Source organism: Microcaecilia unicolor, chromosome 2, assembly GCF_901765095.1.
Source record: "Microcaecilia unicolor chromosome 2, aMicUni1.1, whole genome shotgun sequence".
In the NCBI taxonomy this organism is placed as follows: domain Eukaryota; kingdom Metazoa; phylum Chordata; class Amphibia; order Gymnophiona; family Siphonopidae; genus Microcaecilia; species Microcaecilia unicolor.
The window spans coordinates 103,733,584-103,754,881 of record NC_044032.1 but is presented as its reverse complement, the minus strand read 5'-3'; positions in this window follow the sequence as shown (position 1 = coordinate 103,754,881).

Sequence of the window (21,298 nt, the reverse complement as noted above, 5' to 3'; positions counted from 1 at the left end):
TACCTGCTAATTTTCTTTCATTGAGTCTCTCCAAACCATTCCTGATGAGGGGTATTAGTCCTACCACAGGAGGAGCCTGAGAACCATTGAATGACTTCAGCATATAAGGTACTGTGCAGCCCTGGATCATTCAGTATTTCTCAGTATCTCATTAGAGGTAGATGTGGGGGGAATTCCATAAATGGGCATCGGAAAAGATCAGCCCTAAGTGCTATTCTGAAAAAAAAAGAATGTGCCCTTTATAGAATAGAGCTTAGCACCAGTTCTTACTCCTAACTCTGGGAGCTAGACTTAACGTCTGTTGAAACCTGGTGTAAATCCCAGTGCCCAAATTGGGCACAGAGACCCATGCCTCTCCCAATAAGATATAAGACACCACCTTTTGGGGTGCACACTATGGGTTTAGGTGCCCAGCGTTATAGAATAGCATGCAGCCATATGTGTGTGTGCAAATCCAAATTGGTGCAAATTAACATCAATAATTGGTTGTTAATTGGCACCATATATAGAATCCAGGGGTGAGTGACTATATAGTCCTCCGGTTTGTTCTTCTTTGGGGGGAGTTCTTTTACTAAACTGCGCTAGGGTTTTTAGCTCATGGTAGAAATCAGCTGGTGGTAAACACCGAGATGCCCAAATGGGCATCTCGGTGTTTACTGCCAGCTGATTTCTACCATGAGCTAAAAACTCTAGCACATCTTAATAAAAGACCCCCTAGGTGAACTAATTTGGCCTTGAGCAAAAAATAAAAAAAACAAAGTCAAACCAGTGCAGCTTGCTGTCTTGGGGCTGGTTAGAATTGGTTCTTGACCCAGGGGGTGCACAGTCTGTGGCTGTGGGTCCCTCCCCAACCCCTGTGCACCAGGAGTAGCACCAGTGCCTCTGTCCCCTCCACCACTTGTTGAGAGGGGTTCCTTGAGAGTCACAAGGAAAGAAGGAACTAGCCACTTATATACAAATAAAAGTTTGCATAGACCTGTGTTCAAAGGCTTCTTCTGGGGGTCTTCAGTACTATTTCTGTGCCTTTGGGGAGGAGGGGGCAACGATGAAATGCTAGTGTGGCTGGTTCCACGGGAAAGAGCTACCTTTCGATGTTAGCTCTCTTTGAAAGCCATGCTGCTGCATAGCGTGTGCTGTGCGATGGCTGGTGTCTCTCGGCAGTGGTCTTTGCCACGCTTGTTTGGAGTTGGCCTCCAGAGCCACTGGGAGTCAGGTTTGGTCACAGAACTCCTCACCGATGGCTCAAGGAAGACCAAAGGAACAGCTGGCCTGGGCTGGGCTGTTCTCAGCACGCACTAATGGTGAGAAACGCTGCCATTTTGGAGGTTTTGGTTGCATCTCAGGTGAGGGAGGAAGAGCCCCCATCTCACTGCACCCAAAAGGAGAACACTCAACTCCAAGCAGGAGGACAAAGTGGACAAAAAAAATTGTGCAAATATATATACTTCATTGTCAGCCAGGGGAACTTTTTTCTGGATCTACATATTTCACAAAGACTTGCCCGTAATTGTCATCCCCTAATAACCCCCCCCCCCCCCCCCCCCCAGATTATTTCCCCATTCCATTCAGCTTTTTCTATGCCTCTTCTGTGTCATCTCTGGGCCCCATGGAAACTCTCGGGAGCAACCTGCTCCATGGACTCAGTAATACAGGTAGTTCCATCTGGCCATTTTGAATATCTGCTGTACAACACAATTGCAAACCAAACTATTGAGTATATTTTTCTTTGTCCGCTAAAAAAATTAGTGAATGATATTTTAGTTTACACATAAATATTTTAAGCACACATCTCAAACTGTAGTCCAAATGAGTCTCTTTTCTCTCAAGGTTAACCTGTTTAATTCACCTTAGGGAAACATCTATAGTAATGCTTAAAACTGTGCAGCAGTAGCTCTCTAGGATTCTGTTATTATGCATATTCTGAGATTAAAGAGTAGAGGAAGTAGGCCTGTCTATGCCAACTGGAATTCCTGACCTGCTGAAATCTCCACTGCCCCGCCTGTGGCAGCTTCTTGCCCACCAGCACTTGTGATAACCTCACTCCTCCCACTGCCCTCTGTAAAGGGAAGAAGCAGAAACAAGTCAGTCCCTCCACTACCTGGCACCAACTGGAAATCACAGTGCAGAGGATGGAGCTACCATGACACTATGCATGCTTGCAGCCTCTGAAAGTTCAGGCTGAGGCGGGCAGTAGCTCTGATTTGCTCTTGCCCCACCCCCACCCCTAGTCAGGGATGTCCCTTCAACTCAAGTTCATCCTAAACAGCTAGATTGCTTTGAAAATTGTCCTTCTAAAGTATAGTACAGCTCTGCAGCATAGCTGATGTTTATATATTGTTTCATTTTATTTAGTTTTTGAATTTATATATTTTTAATGTTGCAATAACTCCAGGGAATCATGCGATCAGTTTTGAAACAGTAATATAAATGATAGCAGTCATGCATATTTATGAGAGAAAGATATATATAGATATAGATATATAAAGAAACTAGAGTGATGTCTCCGAGGTTCTGCTGATGAAGTGTCTCTTGGCATGAAATGATCCTGGGGGTCCCTTTTGTCAGTGGCAACTTTGTTCTTCTGGTTGACCTTTTCATTGAAATTAAGGTTTGAATTTTTAATCACTTTTGCTTGGACTGTCCATTATTGAATGCACACTGCTCAAGGGGTCTCTGTTTCTCTTCCTTTTGATTGCAACTTTTCTTTTAATGTCTGAAATGTTAAAGAAATCCAATCACAAAGGCTCCCAATAGGAATGAGAAAACATTAGGGCCCCATACAATATATTCATTCAAAACACACAAGCAAGGATTTCCTTTAACTCTAAGAAGCAAGACTTTTCAACATAATGCAGTGGTTTCTGGGTAGGGGGGGAGGGGGATATTAGAGATACATTTTTACAGAAAATCTATTAAAGAAAACACAATGCAATTTACATCTGCTCTCTTCAAAAAGGGTACACTGCCTGATCCAAATTCCTAGAACTATGGAATTATGCTCTGCTGAACTTATGCCAGTAGAGGATAAATTTTCCATGTGACAGTCTCAGTTCCTGCTTGTGACTGATGAAGAGGCTTTTATGACAGCCAGATCTCTGCTGACAGTCCATCTGCTGTCTCATTTCAAGAGTCATTGGTAGTTGTTTGTCTGTGAAAGCTGCTGTACTTGATGGCAGTATTTTCGAAAAGATTCAAAACATTTTTCAACCAAAATCTAGCAAAAAATATAGATCTAGATTAGAGAGGATAAACAAATTTTTGCACATAGAGATGTAAATTACAGAAAGGGTTGGTGGGAAGAATATGATTTATGGCTTATGGTTTAATAAACTTGATAGACCGCCTCTAGTACAGGACAGCAAGGTGGTTTACAATTAAAATAGAAAGGAGCTACATAATAGGACAGAAAAAAACAAGATTAAAGAGAAGAGTACAGTTAGGAGTAGGTTAAGTTCAATCTTTTTTATTAACAATTTTAACATAAAAGCAACTACAAAGTTACAAAATAACATATCAATGTATCAGCAAAACAAAACAGATCCTGTCGCATAATATCACATACTTAATCTTGTACGGGATTAGAGCAAAAGAGTCACTGGCTCCCATATATTAATAAAATTATTAATACAATTTAATTATCCACCAATTCTCTCCTCATATTTGTAAATATTTGTTTACTAAGGTGCTTTAGTGTTTTTAGCCCACCTGCACTTAGCGCAAACGCTAACCATGTAGGCGCCTATAGAGATATTGTAAGCACTTACATGTTTAACGTACATACATGGTTAACACGCATTAAAAACGTTAACGCGCCTATAAAGCTGCTTAGTAAACAGGGCCCTTAGTGTTATCTTTCCATTCTGACAAAACAGTTTTAATGGCAATTGCCAATAGGTATATCTAGTAATTTGCTTTGATCAGAAGAAAGGTACTACTGACATCCAAGGGACCAAAATATAATGATGTGGAAAGACAAAGGCAATTGGAGATGTAGGAGAATTGATATTCTATCCCAGACTCGATTTCAAAATAATTGTAGGCTAGGGCAGAAAAATAGCATATGATCCAGTGCGCCAATCATAGATTTACAGGACCAGCAAAAGTTAGAGGAATCACTATTTAATCTGGTTAATTGAACTGGCATCCAGGTAATTTTATAAATCAGCAAAATAGATGGATTGCAATATATAAGCAGTTGCTAGTGGTCTATTTAGTCCAGAAAATGTGCCATTGTTGATCCACTGAGGCAAAAAACAGGGGTCGAGAGCAGAGGTGGCAGGAGAGGTAAATCCATGAATCTCCTTTATAACATACTAGTAAAAAAGCCCCGTTTCTGATGCAAATGAAACGGGGGCTAGCAATGTTTTCTTCTGTATGCATGTGGGAGTGTGTGTGTCCCTGCCCTCTGGCCTCTCTCCCCTCCCCCCTCTGAGTCCTTCACTGTTACAGAGCCAGCGATTTGATTTCGTGCTCTGCTGTTTTCCTTCACTGACTGTGTTACAGAGAGGGCGGGGCAGACACTCATAGGGAAACCAGATATCTCGCCCCCTTCACACTTCCGGCTGGAGGCTTCATAGAACGTTGGTGTTGCTTTTTATATAGAGATGATGAAATGATCCAGGCTAATAAAGACATAGTAACATTAATTGGATGACATTCCTTGAGACTCATGAGGGCTCATTTTCGAAAGAGAAAAACATCTAAAAAGTGACATAAAGCAGCACTTGAGGGGTTCCTGATAAAATACTGATTTGGACGTTTTTGTGAGAAAAACATTTAGATGTTTTTCTCACAAAAACGTCCAAATCAGTATTTTTGAAACCTATTTTGCAAACATGTATCTATGCAATTCGTCTGTAGTGCGTCCAAATCACAAGAGGGCATATTGGGGACATTTCAAAGGCAGGATTAGGGTGTGCCTTACATTTAGACGTTTTACAGCCATAATGGTGTAGACCTGTTTTCAGAATGAATAAGGCACAAAAAGATGGCCTAAATGATGTATAATTATGGTACAGCCAGAGACCCCCCCACTGGAATGGTGGAGGGCTCTGTCATAGAGCTCAGGCCATTACAGACCTTGGCTGAGTCAGAAATCTGATGGCTGACATAACTGGGAGCTTACTGGAAAAGTATGGCCTAGTTTGTAGCCCAGATTGAGGCCTAAAAGTTAAGTCAATAGATATGGAAACAAAATGGAGGATTTCAACACAAAATGGAAGCCCGTATCTGTTACAAAGTGGAATTTTCTCTAATGTAAGTTAGAAAAACAAGTTGAGAAATAAGTGAGTCATAGCAGGTGCAAAGAAAATAGGGAACTAGCTGTTCCAGAGAGGAGGGAGACTTCCTGTGAGCAGGATTGTGGTCAGCTGGTGTGAGAAAGGAAAGGCGTAGCAAGATAGAAGCTACTCATTAGCATGAGCCAATCAGTGACAACCATGACATTAGCATAGATCCAATCAGGTATATCTACTGTCATATTACCCATATCCTGAGGGCACCTATAAAAATCCGGGTATTTCCTGGTTTGAGTTAGAGAGACAAGGGTTGGCACTCTCTCTCCAAGGGAAACCAATGTGTCCAGCAGAATTAACAAATTACCTAATTGCTTTCCCTTGTAAAACCTCTAATTGGTAAAAGAAATTATAAAAGATTAGCACATAATTAACACCTGTTTGCAGCTTATTATATTCCTATAATTAATTGATTGTACATGCCTGTTGTCAATCACTGATTTGACTTATACCTTAGCAAATAAACTCCTCATTCCAAATGATGATCTGTGGGCTTCACTTAATGATCAAAGGCTGTAAGTATAAATGCATTGTATAACTTGTAATCTAAATCCAGTTTGTCATAAGGCTGGTATCTTTTCCTTAGACCTAACGTCTCCCTTAGAGGCAATAACTCCTTGAGTACCCCAGTACTAGTGCTATTTAGAGATGGAGTCAGATTTAAGGTCACTCCAGCCTTCTTGGGGGGCTCGGGACCCCCCCAATTCTCGACAATGACCACTGGAAGGAATCAGGAGTGATGTATAGTGAAGATTCTTACAACTTGGACAGTGAAAAAGCTTTTCTTGAAGGCAGGTCTATCAGGTTCTGCGTGAAATTAGACAATAGGCCCTAAATTTGGTCAACAAGTATGGAAACTTAAAAGTGACCTGAGAATTTATTGGAAGCCAATACGATTGAACCAGGAGAGGATTTGCCCTAGAATAGCAGGGAACACCACACACAAGGCAGGCAGCAGTATTCTGCGCTGTTTGTAATTTCCTAAGGAGCACTTAAAATCTGAGTAAACAGCATTACAAGAATCAAATTTGTAAAGGACTAATGTTTGGAGCAAAGAACGGAAGACATTAGTATGAAAAGAAAGGGCACAATCGCTTCAATCCCCACAATGTATTGAGGACACAAGAAACCACCTTAGACGCCTGAGTTTCAAAGGACAAATACTGGTCAATGGTTATACCCAGGATTTTCATAGTAGTAGCGAACGGGCAAGTTATATTATCTATCATGAAATTCTGAATAACCACAGGGTGATAGGAATTAGTCAGAATCAGGAATTTGGTTTTGTCTTTGTTTAAGTTTGAATTCAGTGGCCCAGGATTCCATCAGATTTGATGGTAGGCAAGATCTCTGATAAATTCTCCAAAAATGGAATATAAATGGTAACATCATCAGCATATATGAAGGCCTTAAAACATCTGGATTCCAGTAAACTACCTAGTGGAGCCATTATCAAATTGAACAGGATAGGTAAATGCCTTGTGTTTTATTGTATACCTATGGGCCAAGTGGCTCTTAGGCGTCCTTTTACCAAGGTGCAGTAAAAAGTGCCCTGTGGTAGCGGTGGGGGTCATTTTTGCTGCACACCAGGGCCCTTTTTACCACAGTGTGTATAAAGCACCTAAATAAGACATGACCATGAGGTAAGATTATGCTTACTGTGTGGCCATGCGGGGGGGGGGGGGGGGGGGGGGGGGATGAGAGGGGAGCATGTAGTGCCACCCATTGAAGTGGTGGTAACGGCTCCCGTGGTAACCCAGCAGTAACCAGGCAGCATGATTACCATTGGGTTAGCGCTACGCTAGAAATTATGGAGGTATTTTTTGTAGTGCCGGAAATGGCACTCACTCAAGGTGGAACTACTGCCGGCAGTCACGTTGGGCCAGCAGTAGTTTTGGGTTGCCACACAGCAACCTTTTAGTAAAAGGGCCCCTATGTGCATACTAATGTCTGTTACATTGTACAATTGGTATATTAATGTTGAGATGAAATACACCTGTTTAGCATTATTTTGCCTTTGTGCTTGTACGTTTTGAGCCCTGGCTTTCTTATCTCAGCCAATAGGTAGGTTTACACAAAGCAAAGTAGCACTGTCAGAAACATTCACCATATCTGTGGGCTCTGGGCTGTGAACCACGATAAAAGATAAACAAAGTAGGGATGGACTAAGGAATTTCATCATGGGAGTCAAACAATATTTTTAATGAATACAATTTAATACAATCAAAAAAGTGCAAAATAAACCAAAACAATTACCCTACATAAAGGTCCATGAATAGACGAGGTGTTAAATATCCACCACCATAAATGTCTACCAAAGGATGTCAGATCCAAATGTTCTGTGTGAAAGTCCATCAATGGATTGGATATACTAATGCTCAATATCATGAATAAAGGCTCAACAGTGGATAAAATATCCAAAAACCCAATGAATGGATTGTCCAAATACCCAGCATAGACCTGTGTTTTGCATGGAATGCCTGCTTCAAAGGTAAAAACTTAAAACATAAGGGAAAAAGAATGTTGATTCAAAAGACAGAAGACACACATGTATTACAGGATCCCAGCAAATAAAAACTTGCTAAAATTGCAAACCATAAAAACAAGTAAACCCATACGCTCAGAAAAACAGATGTGTTCATGATTAAAATTGTGTAAACACTAAGCAAATAATAAATAAATACACCAAAAGAACACAAATAGAAACATGCCAGAAAACACATACCATGTATGAAAGAATGCAAATACATAAATACAAAACATAAAAAATGTACCAGAAAAAATTACTCTAAAAAGGGTATCTTATAAATATTGATATAATAAATGTAATTTGAATGTTAAAAGCCCATGTGACAAATAGTAAAATAAACAACCGCAGATATAAATACAAAATATGTCAGAAAGGGGCTCATTTTTGAAACAGAAAAACATACAAATAGTGGCACAAACCGGCACTTGGATGTTTTGCTTGCCAAAACATTCAAATTGCTATTTTCGAAACGTTTTGGTATGCAATTCCGTCGGCAGTGCGGGCAAATCACAAGGGGGCATGCTGGGGGGGGGGGGGATTTGGGCATTGGGTTTATATCTCTTATTTTAAACTCCATTTGCTTAGTAAATTATGGAGGCTTTTACCAGAAGTGGATCAAGTTGTTGAAACTATTGTTATGAGTAGCGTTGATTACTGTAATATAGCTTATTTGGACTTACCTGCCCACCAGTATTAAATCATAGCAAATGGTGCAAAATTCAGCAGTGCATCTGCTGTTTGGTTTGTCGAAGTTTGATTATATCACAGTATATTTAAAAAGCTTGACGTGGTTACCAATTGCTTATCGTATAAAATCAAAGCTGCTTTTGATGCTGCATAATGTCCTCTTCATATTTGACAAATGCAGTGCAACAGTATGCTCCATCATGTCAATTGTGATCACTAATATCTTGTGATTTTGTATTACCTGCTTTGAATCTTGTACGTTTGGACATAACGAGAAGAGGAACCATTTCTTTAGCCGACCAACAACATAGAATGAATTACCGAGATATCTTAAAAATGAACGACATGCACTGAAATTTAAACGCCAGCTGAAAAGACATTTCTTATGCCTGGCATATTATATATCTGATGATGCTTTTTTGATTACCTAAGTGACCAGGATGTTACCTCTTTTGTGGTCTGGTTTACTATGTATTTGATAATACTGCTTTTTTAGATCACTTAAAGGGCCTGAATGTCATTGCTTAGTATAATCGAGTATTATGACACTGTGTATTTACTAGATTTTACTTATGTGTTTACATGATTTTATGTGTGTGCTTTTGTAAGCCGCCATAGATAAAGGTGGTTTAAAAATAATAAATCCAATCCAATTACTAACACTTGGACATTTTTCTGCTATCATGGAACAAAACAAACGCATTCAGGGCTACAATTGAGATATTTTGGTCAAGACTTGTTTTTTATAATGAATAAGACACATAAAGGTGCCCTAAATGACCAGATGACCACTACAGGGATTCAGGAATGATCCCCCCCTTATTCCCCCAGTGGTCACTGGCTCCCTCCCACCCCCTCCCCAAAGATGTGAAAGAAACAGTACATATCTGGCTCTATGACAGTATCAGATGTTATAGCCAGTCCTATTAGAGCAGCAAACAGGTCCCTGAAATAGCCTAATGGTTGGTGCAGTGCTCTCTAGAGAGGGAGACCCAGTCAATATATCCCACTTTAACTGACTTTCGCCCCCAGATTGCACACTTAATAAAAGTTGGATTTCTTACTCTTTAGTGACTGAGATCTATTCGGAGTTATATCGATTTCATCTCCCTACACACATTGGTACATGCTTTCTTGGTATCCCACTTAGACTATTGTAATATTGTCTACTGTGGCATTTCTAAGTTCCTATTGCATAGGTTACAGACCCTCCAACATTCAGCGGCCTGACTTTAATGCAGAGCTCGCCGATTTGAACATGCTTCCATGTTACTTGCAAGGTTTCATTGACTTCCCATTCACCACCAACTAATTTTCAAAACTCTCTGCCTTGCTCATAAAGTCTTCATGTTGGCACACCCTCCTATCTTTCCTCCTTAATTATTCCTTACACACCCAATCATCATCTTAGATCTTTAGACACAAACCACCTGACTCTGCCATCACCTCAAATGGCATATTATGAAACTACACGTTCTTCAGCTTTTTTCTTTATGGTCCCAAAACTCTGGAATGACCTCCCACCCCCAATCAGAATCGAGGCTTCCTTCCCCAAATATAAGCAACTTTTGAAAACTCAATTCTTCCATCTAGCCTTTGGGCACCCAGACCCCTCACCTGAAGGGCCCAGACCTGTGGTCACTGGACCAAGCATCCTGGTCTCCTTACCCTTTCCTTGAGTGAATGACTCCATCCTATAAAAATTGATGTTCCTTTCCTTTTCTTTTCTTTTAATTTGTATTTTGTTAACCGCTTTGACCAACTTTGTAGCTTTAGTGGTATATCAAGTTCCCAAATAAATTATAAACTATGCAGGCACCAGCACTGAGTATTTCTGGAACTGCCCTGTTTCCACCCCAGACCATCTTAACTCTGCCCAGAAAGTGGCATGATGGTCAGAGGGATATTCAGTAGCACTGTCTGGTTTAGTGCTACTGAATATCCTCTCCCGAGGTGCTCAGCATGATTTAACTGGGCAGAAGCCCCTACCCAGTTAAATCTATTTGAATATCCTATCCTCTACTGTCACTGTAGAAGTCCACTGACCACGACTTGGATTGAGAAAAAAAAGTGATTCTGTGCTTCCATTTCTCAGTAAGTACTTTTTTCTTATCCTTAACAAGTCTGACAACCAAAATAATTAATTAAAAGAAACAACACACAAGAGCAAATTTTATTTATGCTTCTAATTATCTCAGTCTAGTGGGTATTTTAGCCCCTGTATGGTCAGTGCATTCATAATCATCCTAACTACAGCAAAAGTTAAATAGTAAGTACCTCGGGCTACAAAACTACTATAGTGCTCAGGCTTAAATTAACTTATAAATTTATATTAATGGATGCTTTATGTAGCTCCGTGTATTATAAATCAACCAAGAAGCCCATTTTCATCTTTTTAAGGCTGTAGTGGAAAAGCTCAGCCTTGCTGAGCATAATTTTTTATTAAGTTTAAAATTCATTTTTTGTAGTAATGAGACTCTTATGATGATGATAATTTAATCTAGTTTGTCAGGAGACTTCTCAGCTTGTTAAATTACTTTATAAATGACTGTGAATTGATCAAAGTGACAAAGCTATGAAGAACTGAGAAGGCAATTCTGATACTAATATTAATTAGTATTTAATTAGAAACTTAGGGCCTATAAATAAAAAAAAGTCACAGTAAAGATATGTATGCAAATTGTTCTGAGTCTGATTTAGAGCAAGATTTGTTTTAAATAATATATATATATATATATATATAGAGAGAGAGAGAGAGAGAGAGAGAGAGAGAGAGAGAGAGAGATATGATTACAATTAGAAATTATATTGTTTTCAATTTGTTGTATCTGTGGCTCTTAAAATATGGAAGTGGGCTAACACAACAACTAAATGTCTTTCAGAATGGGTTTATGTGTTTTAAATCATTCTCATAACTTGTTTCATTACAACTTAGTGTTTCATAGATTTCTTTCTGGGATCAATAGTAAGCTATATGATTCCTCTTACGTTTTAGTTATGAATTAGGAAGCATCAAGCTGGAAACAACCCAAGATGGTCACATACTAGCAACATGCTCTTTGAGAGCTCCTGACATTTTTCTTTTGGATCCATGAGTTTGAAGAAGCAACCTGGAGAAAAATGGGAACAATCTCAACCCTACCCTTGGTGAACACCATTTTGTAAAAATACAAAGGAGAGGGAATCCAAAAGCACAAAGGCAAAAGCAAATAGCAGTCATAGTACACCACTTTTGAAGTCCTGTGGCAACGTGTTGCATGATGGCATCTCCTGCATTAGCAAATATCTCAGAAAATTCCACAGAGCCTATGCAACCATCACAATCTTTTACTAACTCAGGGAAAGTACTGTGCTTCCTTCAGGGCAACTTTCACCATTTAAAGGGCCATGGGCAAAATTTTGAAGATGGGCCCCTTGTTATATTTTTCATACTGAACACCATTTCCCCTTTCCTACCCAACAGAGGACAGCTGTACACCATGACCTCCTTCCAGACCATGATGGTCTATAGAAGCACCCTTGTACCTTCTTCTGGCTAGTTCAGCTGACATAAGCATTGTAGAAGGTGTTGTCTTCCTTACAGCCTGTGTAAATTACTTTATTTACTTATTTACTACATTTATATTGTTAGGAGTATGGTGTTACAGTTCTGGCACTATGACAGGGCCAATTCAAGAATATTAAGAAGTAGGGACAATCATAGCCCCTATGGCCATGCCCTTGATTTGCATGTAAAATTAATCATCAAATGAAAAATAGTTTTTGCTAAGAGCAATTTGAGCTATTGAGATCAAAAACTCAATTCTAGATTCTGAAAGGGCTAAACCTTGTAAATGCTGTCTAATAACTTGCACCACCGCCTCTTCCTGAGGAATATTTGTATAAAGAGCTGAGATATCCAAAGTTGCTAAAATTGCTCCAGAGGGAACCTATTTACATGAGTACAAAAAAGTTATCATACAGTAGAATCCTTTATGTATGATCTGCTCTTGGAAACCTGGTCTTTAAGAGTAAAATCCACCAAATCCAACAAGGGTTCCAAGAGGGATCCCATACCGGACACAATAGGACACCCTGGAGGCGATGATAAGGATTTATGTATTTTTGGTACGAAGTAGATGACAGGCAAAACTGGGAACTTTTGAAATAGAAACACAAATTCTCTATCCATAACGACATGCATCTCCAAGGTGTCCAACAAAACATGATGTACAAGATCTTTAAGATCAGTAGTCGGATCTTCAGAAAATTTCTGATAATATTGTAAATTGGACAGCCTCCCATATGCACACTTCTGTATCCCATATTACAGTGGCTCCCCCTTGTCAGCAGGGTGAACCACTATGGTAAGGTCAGAAGCTAAAGCACAAATGGTTTGCCACTCAGATTGATTCAAATTATGGCGATCTCTCTATTGATATCAGTAACTAACTTATCAAATACCTGAATATGAGGATCGCAAGGACCCGGGTTCCAATGTGACTTTCTCCTGAGACCAGAAAACTGTACTTTGCATGATGCATCTTTGAAAAACAAAACAATTTTACATTTACGAATGAATTTGAACAGACATATCTTGGTGTCGAAAGAACTCTACATGTGAGAAGGCTCAAAAAAGATAAACCCAACTGTAACACTGTCAACTCAGATGGCCAAAGTGTGTGGGAAGACAAATTAAACACATCATTTTCAATTATGGAGGTTGTTTGACAATCTTTCGCTCCTGCCTCGATTTATTATAGGGTTTTGACGACACCTGATTTCCACCTGATACATCATTCGAATCAGGAAATTTAACCTTAGTCTTACTTTGGGAAGAAGCAGATCTTTCTTCATCAGAGGACTCACTTGATGTATTAGTAAAAGTTTTTTTTCTGTGCCATCTTTAAATTGCGTGTCTTACTCATCCAGGGATAAGTATACCCTTTTGAATAGTCATGTTCATCCTGACAAAACTTAGAAATTTTAATCTTCTTCAAATCCATACAAAAAGTTTCAATTTGTTGAACTTAGTAAACTGCTCATCAAAAGACTCAACTTAGATTGATAATCAGAATGATATTGATACGCTGCCTGTGACAGTCCTGGCGCTGTTCCTCTGCCACGTTCCATCCCCTTCTGATGCAACTTCCTGTTTGGATCGTGACGGTGGCAGAGGAACAATGCCAGGACAGTCACAGGCATGATATCAGAGTCACTGCTATGCCGAAGCCATCGATGATCTCCTGTCAACAAAACACAATGTAAGGCAGACAGGAAAGGAAGGGAGATCTCATATCAGAGTGGCAAGAAGGGGGAAGAGATGGGAGACTGTGGGGTCCCATGGAGTTATTTTAAAGTAGACTGGGAGGAGGGGATGGTGGAGGAAGAAATGATGGGCCTAGGAACAGGAAAGGAGGAGAGAGAGATGGCAATGGGGTGGAAGGAAGGAAGAGAAAGGGAAAGATATTGGACTCAGGAGTGGTGGGGAGGGAGGGAGGGAGAGATGCTAGATGGGAGGGCAGTTGAGAAGAAAGATGTTGGACATAGGGAAGGAAGGGAAAGAGAGGCAGGTGTTGAACAATGGGAGGGGAGGAGGTAGGGAGAGATGCTGGCTTATGTTGGATGGGGAGGGGAACAACAGTAGCAGGAAAGAGAGAGGGAGCAATGTTGGACCATGGAGGGGAGAGAGAGGAAGAGAGAATTGATCATGGGGGAGGGGGAGGGTACAGAGATGGGGCAGGAAGATGATAGGGGTGTGGAGAAAAAGGGACAGGGAGGTGTTAGGGCATGGTGGGGGTGGGGAGGGATAGGGAGAGGAAATATTGGGCTCCAACATTGGAGGGCGAGGGAGGGAAAATAGTGGAAATGGCAGAACCATGTGGGACAGTCCAAGAAGGGATGGCAAGATAAACAGTGAGAGGAGGATAGTAAAAATAGAGGTAGAAATGTAGTACTGGAGGGTAGATAAAAGATGGAAAAGTACAGCAGGGGAAGGAGTGATGGGAAATGGGACAGCTAAGAAATAAGAGATGGTTGATTGGGGGGGGGGGCAGGGCTGAACCTAAGTGGGTGGGCGCCAAATTCTCTCCCTGCCACCCACCTCCTAGCCCCCCCCCCCCCCCCCCCCCCCCCCCACTGGCCTGAATACAAAATATAAATACCTGAGCTGGCAGGGATCTCTAGGTGAAGACTTCGTCTTCCTTTGCTACTCCAACAGCCAGAACTCTTCCAAGCTCTGCAGCCAGTGGCAATGTCCTCGAGCTGCTGCTGCTGCTACTACTGCTGACCCATGCCTGTGAATGTTTTTCTGCATTCATGAAAACTGAGCATGCATGGGGGTTTGGGGCAGCAATGGCGGTGGTAGCAGCTTGAGGGCACAGCCACCAGCTGCAGAGCTTGGAGAGCTCTGGCTGTGGACCAGAGGAGGTGGTCTTCAACTGGGACGTAGGATCGGTGCTGGGCAGACTTCTACAGACTGTGCCCAAAACTGGCAGGGACAGACAGAAGTGGAACCTGTGCAAAGTGCCAGATTCAACTCTTGTTGGGCAGACTGGATGGACCATGCAGGTCTTTATCTGCCGACATTTACTATGTTACAAAACAAGTATACAGTAACAAGGCATTGGCCACAATTTTTTAATTTACATTTTTATTGATATCAATTCATTATGCATTTTAACAATATTTGAAACAAAATTCAATATAATAGTATGCTGGCCACTGTTATTATTTTTTTTTTTGTGACCTGGCAGTTTCCTCCTGATCCTTTATACTTCCAGCTTCATTGGAATAGGAGCTGAATCTAGTGCCACGAGCCTATCTTTGAACTATCTATATTCCCTCCCAAATCATACCTGGTCATGTCAATGCAATGGCAGTTCTTGACCAGATGCCATGCACCAGGGTCTCGAACCCTGCAATGATAGAGCCTCAATCCAGCAACTAAGTGTCACCCTTAAATAATGTTACTTGTGAACAAACTCTGCTGGCTTTATATTCATCTACACTGTGTCCTAAATATACATCAAACGAAGTAGACGGACTTGTTTCTTACTCCTAAATGTATACATCTTTATAGAGGAAAGGGAGATCTCATAAATCACAGAGATCTGTCACTGAATAGCAATTCCAACATTCAATGTTAATCCCCTTTGTGTGATTGTGAATAATCATAAACCTCAAACCTCCTCTTACCGTTTTTTTATTATTTTTCTTTCTTTTTGTATTTTTATCGGTTTTTAGCTTAATTTACTTATTTACAACAATCGTTATTTCCAAAACAACTATCGATTCAGTAAGCTGTCATCTGTTAGTGTTCCACTTATCTTTCCTGAGTCAGCAGGTCCGCGCTTGTTTTGCTGCCGCTTTCTCAGGGGACTCGAGCAGGGAACATCTAAAAGGAACCACACTATGTATCATTCAATACATTTAGGCAAAAAATTTTAACGAAACAGATAAATAATCTCTTCATGGCTCTATCTGTCTGCGGTTCAGTAATGACTTACTCTGAGTTGTTTCACTGCTGTGCGCTGTCAATCTTTGCTAGCCCAAAATGGCTGTGGCATCTTTTAAGCTCAATAACCAGAAGTCTTTAATTCCTAATTGATAATTAGTGAGCTGTCATTTCTGGTCTTTTACAAAAAACATCCCCACTGCAAGTTAGTATTAAGACCATCTGGTTCTGTAGATCGCAAGTGATATATCCAAAATAATTCCCATTGTAATAACTTTCTGTCTATATCTCCTCCCCGTGGGGAGCATTCAATGTGTTCTATCGCCATACAGACTAAGTCCCTGAAATTATGGGAATGTCTAACGTAATGTCTTACTAATAGAGCTCCTGTATATTGCCCTTTCATTTTAGACTGATGTTCTGTTATGCGTGTATGAAGGGATCTTTTAGTCTTCCCTATGTATAACTTGTTGCAAGGGCACTTGATCATATATATGACCTGGGTGCTCTTGCTTGTTGTATAATACCTTAATGCATAGATTTTGTTGTCTATTGGATTCTGAAGATTATCTGATTCCAGTGTTATTGCACAGGTTTTGCAACCTGTTCTCCCACATTGGAAGTGTCCCTTTCTTTGTTCTCCTGCTCCGTCCTTTCTTTCTGGTAACATGGCTGGACTCACTAGCTCCTTGAGATTTTTTGCCCTAGAGAATGCAACTCTCAATCAATGATTCATAAAGACTGGGTGTGTCTTCATAATATCCCAATTCTTCTTCATGGTATCCACTGCTGCTTCACCTGCTGTGATGTAGCAGGTAACGAAAGTAGCTGTCAGGTCGACGGGATCTTGATATTGAACTTTCTGTAATAGCAACTCTCTATTGTTGTACATGCCTCTTTTGTACGTCCGTTGCAATACATGTTGTGGATAATTGTGGAACATTAAGTTCTGGGAAAATCTGTGAGATTGAATCTTGAATCCCTGGTCTGTAGAGCAGATCCTCCGAAATTTTAAATACTGTGAAAAGGGTAAGCTATTCTTTAGTCTTCTTGGATGACAACTTCTATATTCAAGTCTCTAATCGAATGTCAGCATCCAAAAAAGGAATTTGAGAACGCGACCTGGAGGATGTAGATGCTCCCTGCTCGAGTCCCCTGAAAAAGCGGCAGCGAAACAAGCGCTTGTTGGGACCTGCTGAGCCAGGAAAGATAAGTGGAACACTAACATATGAGAGCTTACTGAACCGTTAGTTTTGGAAATAACGATTGTTGGAAATAAGTAAGTTAAGCTAAAAACCGATAAAAATACAAAAAGAAAGAAAATAATAAAAAACGGTAGGAGGACGTTTGAGGTCTTTTATTATTCACAATCACACAAAGGGGATTAACATTGAATGCTGGAATTGCTATTCAGCGACAGATCCCTGTGATTTATGAGACCTCCCTTTCCTCTATAAAGATATATACATTTAGGAGTAAGAAACAAGTCAGTCTACTTGGTTTGATGTACCCTTAAATAATGAGCATAATTTTCTCCCTTCCTTCGTCCTTTGCCCTCCATCCTTCTGCAGCATCCCAATCCTCACCCAAACCACGGAGAAGGAGGCCCGATTCAGAGATCAAACCAGGGACCTTCTATTTCCTTATATGGAAATATGACCCCTGGAGGTAGTCATCCCATTTTGCGGCCAGCACTGGAATGCTCAAAGACACACCTGGACCACTAATAATTTCAAGGTGACCCTTTGAGGGGTCTAGGACTACCTTTGAAGGAGGAAGCGGGAGGAGGTATGAGGGGGGGTTGAACTTATGGGGGATGGATGGGGCTTAAACCTCTGTGGCCCAGAAGCCGGGGGTGGGACCCTGCTCTGCAAGCCCAGAAGCATTGGGCTGTGGCTTTGCGGCCTGATACTCCTGGGCCGCAAACGGTACTATTCTCTTAACCTGGGATTCAGTGGAAATGGGATACCACAGGTTGCTGAATCCAGCAAGTACATCAAGGCTATCTTTTACTGCACTTTGATGAATTCCCCCTTAGGCATCCTGCCAGCACTTGTAAATATACAGTTACCAACAAAAGTGCTATTATTCTATAAATTTGCATGTGCAAGTGGTGTGTAAAATGTAGTCACCTGAAAAAGAAATGGGAAAAGCACTTATTCTATTAAGTTATACCCTACACTTAGAAGAAATCATCTGGAAAAATAGTGCAATCATAGTAAAGGGGAGAATCCATAAATAGGAAAGACTGTTAAGGAGATGATATTGAATCATTAATAAAGTTGCAATAAGACAAATAGAAGAAACACTGCCAGTTCCAATTATTAACATAGTTTAGGTAGAAGAGGACTAGATTAGAGGCAATGAGGAAACTGAGTCCAGGCTCTCACTGTTACTCCTCAATAAGCTTCCAGCTACACAGGATCAAAATCACAGAATAATTATTCTGACAGATAATCTTACACTTGCCAGATTTTCTAAGAAAAAAAAGTAATCTCCTATCTGGGCTGCTACAGGATGAGGATCCAAAAATGTCCTCTGCTTGCTTGCATGTCCTGAGCAAAATCTGGAAATATTCAAATGATTAGTGTTAAAACTAAAAAAAATATATATATATTTTGAAGGCATAATTGTAAAATCCAGTTTCTGCTAGACTGCAGTAAAAATAGTATAAAGAGTGTGGTTTTCAGCAGAAAGGCGTCATTCAAATTCTTGGGTTAGATTAAGAGCTTCATTTTACATAAAACAGAGAGATCGAAATTGAGACATCCAGCTCTGCTGACAGACCACCTTTGCTAAAATGCCTGCAGAGATGCATGTGTATTTGCTGGCACAAGCAGCAGGAGCAGCCATTTTAAAAGTACAAGTTGAAAACATGAATGGTGGATGTCACTTGCACTCTCCTCTTTGTCTGTTTGCCTTTTTTGGCACTGTGGAAGTGTTTGTTTGTTTTTCTGTTTTCTCCTTGGATGTCACCATCCCAAATGGACGCTTAGAGGAAGAGCTCCATCTCATCCGACACAAAATCATTACTTACTGAGAGCAAATAGCGCTAAACCTTGGAGATATTTAAGCATGTAGAGGTGCTGTCTCCAGATGGTGACTAAAAAGGAATCGATAGACTTACAAAACTATTCCTACTCTATGCAGGCGAGCCCACGGCATGAGGAAGGAAATATGGCAGGTTTGGAAACCACGCGGCAGCAGACTGAGGAAACTACTTCTGCTGAGCAAGGACAGTTACACACTGGTGCCTCACCACCACTTGCAGAAGAGCTTAAGAAGATCCTTTATGACCATAAACTACTACTACTACTTAACATTTCTAAAGCGCTACTAGACGTACACAGCGCTGTACACTTGAACATGAAGAGACAGTCCCTGCTCAACAGAGCTTACAATCTAATTAGGACAGACAAACAGGACAAACAAGCGATAAGGGGATATTAAAGTGAGGATGATAAAATAAGGGTTAGCAGTTAAAAGCAGCATCAAAAAGGTGGGCATTTAGCTTAGATTTGAAGACGGCCAGAGATTGAGCTTGACATACCGGCCCAGGAAGTCTATTCCAGGCAAATGGTGCCTTATTTTAGCAGATGTTTTGGGATACATGTAACTTTTCAAAATCTGAGGTTTCAGAGAACGTAGAGCATCTTTGAGTTTTCCCAGCCCATTTTCAGATCAATTCCCTCCAAACACCCTTCCTCAGTTCTGAGCTGCTTGCTCTTCTTACTGTGCAGGTTCAATGTGAAGTTCAAGCAGGAAGAGGTGGCTGTGAAGATCGTGGAGTCATCATCGAAAAATGGGAGTGCACCCATCTGCAAGAAGAAAGGAAGCTGCAAGATGGATGTAGTTATCTAGTGAAATGTCTGTGGTACACTGGTGAGGGCAAAAAGGCTCCAGAGATGTCCTTTTCTGTTCAATAATTATCTGCTCAAGGATTTCATTGTTTGACTCAAAGCACTCCCCCTGCTTGAGAGGAAATATGGGGGGGAAAGACCGGGGGGAGGGAAGAGACGCTCTACCTGGATGAGGAGACTTATTGCCAAAGAACCACATGTTAAATTCAATGGGTCTTGTGTGAAATCTAAGTATATAGTAATTCTTCCCTCCTTGGGTTCAGCCAGAAGCCAAACAATCCAGCTCAACAGGATATAGCAGCAGCATGAGGAGAAATTGTAGCTTTGGTGGTGGAACTCAGGTCTGATATAGCTGAGTTGGGCTGCAGACTTGAGGACACTAAGTTTCAATTAGAAGAGCACCCAGATAAACTGGATGGTATAGAGATAGTGCAGGTTGAGTTTACTCAGCAGCAAGCAGATTTACTGAAAAAGATTGAAGATCTTGAAAAATCAGAGCCATCGGTGTAATTTGAGGATTCTGGGAGTTCCAGAGCAGGCAGAGTATGCGATTCATATGGCAGCGGTGAAAAAACGTCTTCAATTTTTGATAGGCCAAGAACAAACTGGCAAGGTGAATTGGACTGAAAAATTGAGCAGACCCACAGGTCCCTCGGGGCCCTGAGGCAAACTTTTCCATGTGATATCCTGGTATGCTTTCACAGCAACTAACTGAAGGAGCAGGTAGCTAAAAATGACTTGATCTCTGGAACCCCTGGTGTAGAACTCCCTTCAAATCACAGTTGACTCTGATATTTCCTCTTTAATGCTGCGGCAGCGAAGGGATCTGAGGGATTATACAATTAAATTGGCTCAAGCTAAGATCACGTACCATTGGCTTTTCCTATTTGTTTGACTTTCCAGCAGGCAATAACTTACCTGATACTGCCTCAAGACTATTGTGTTGCCTGGATCGCATTCAAAATTGGGCTATCAACAATATGCTAAAATTAAATACAAATAAAACCGAATTGTTATGGTTTCACAATTCCAATGTTATTGTCCCAGACACAATAGTCTTATCTTCTGGTTTACCTCTTCCTGTGGAGAATAAATCCAGGGTGCTTGGTATTATCATGGATTCATCTTTAACTTTTGAACCACAAATTAATCACTTATGGCAAGAAAACATTTTTCAAACTTACCCCCCTGTTTACAAAGCTTTGTGGCAATGCTGACGCTTACCACACCAACAGCCGCTAGCGCAGCTTTGTAAACAGGGGAGTTAGGCAGTTAAGGCTGGTCAGATCTTATTTTGACCAATCTACTTTTGCTTTGCTTCTTCAAGCTCTTGTTCCCAAACTGATTATTGTAATGTTCTCTATTTAGGATTATTGTCTTAGCTGATGTCTAAACTACAACTCATTCAGAATACGTCTGCGCATTTAATTTTCAGGATAAAAAGTTTGATAGAATTACTTCTTGCTTGTGTTCACTTCATTGGCTTCCAATA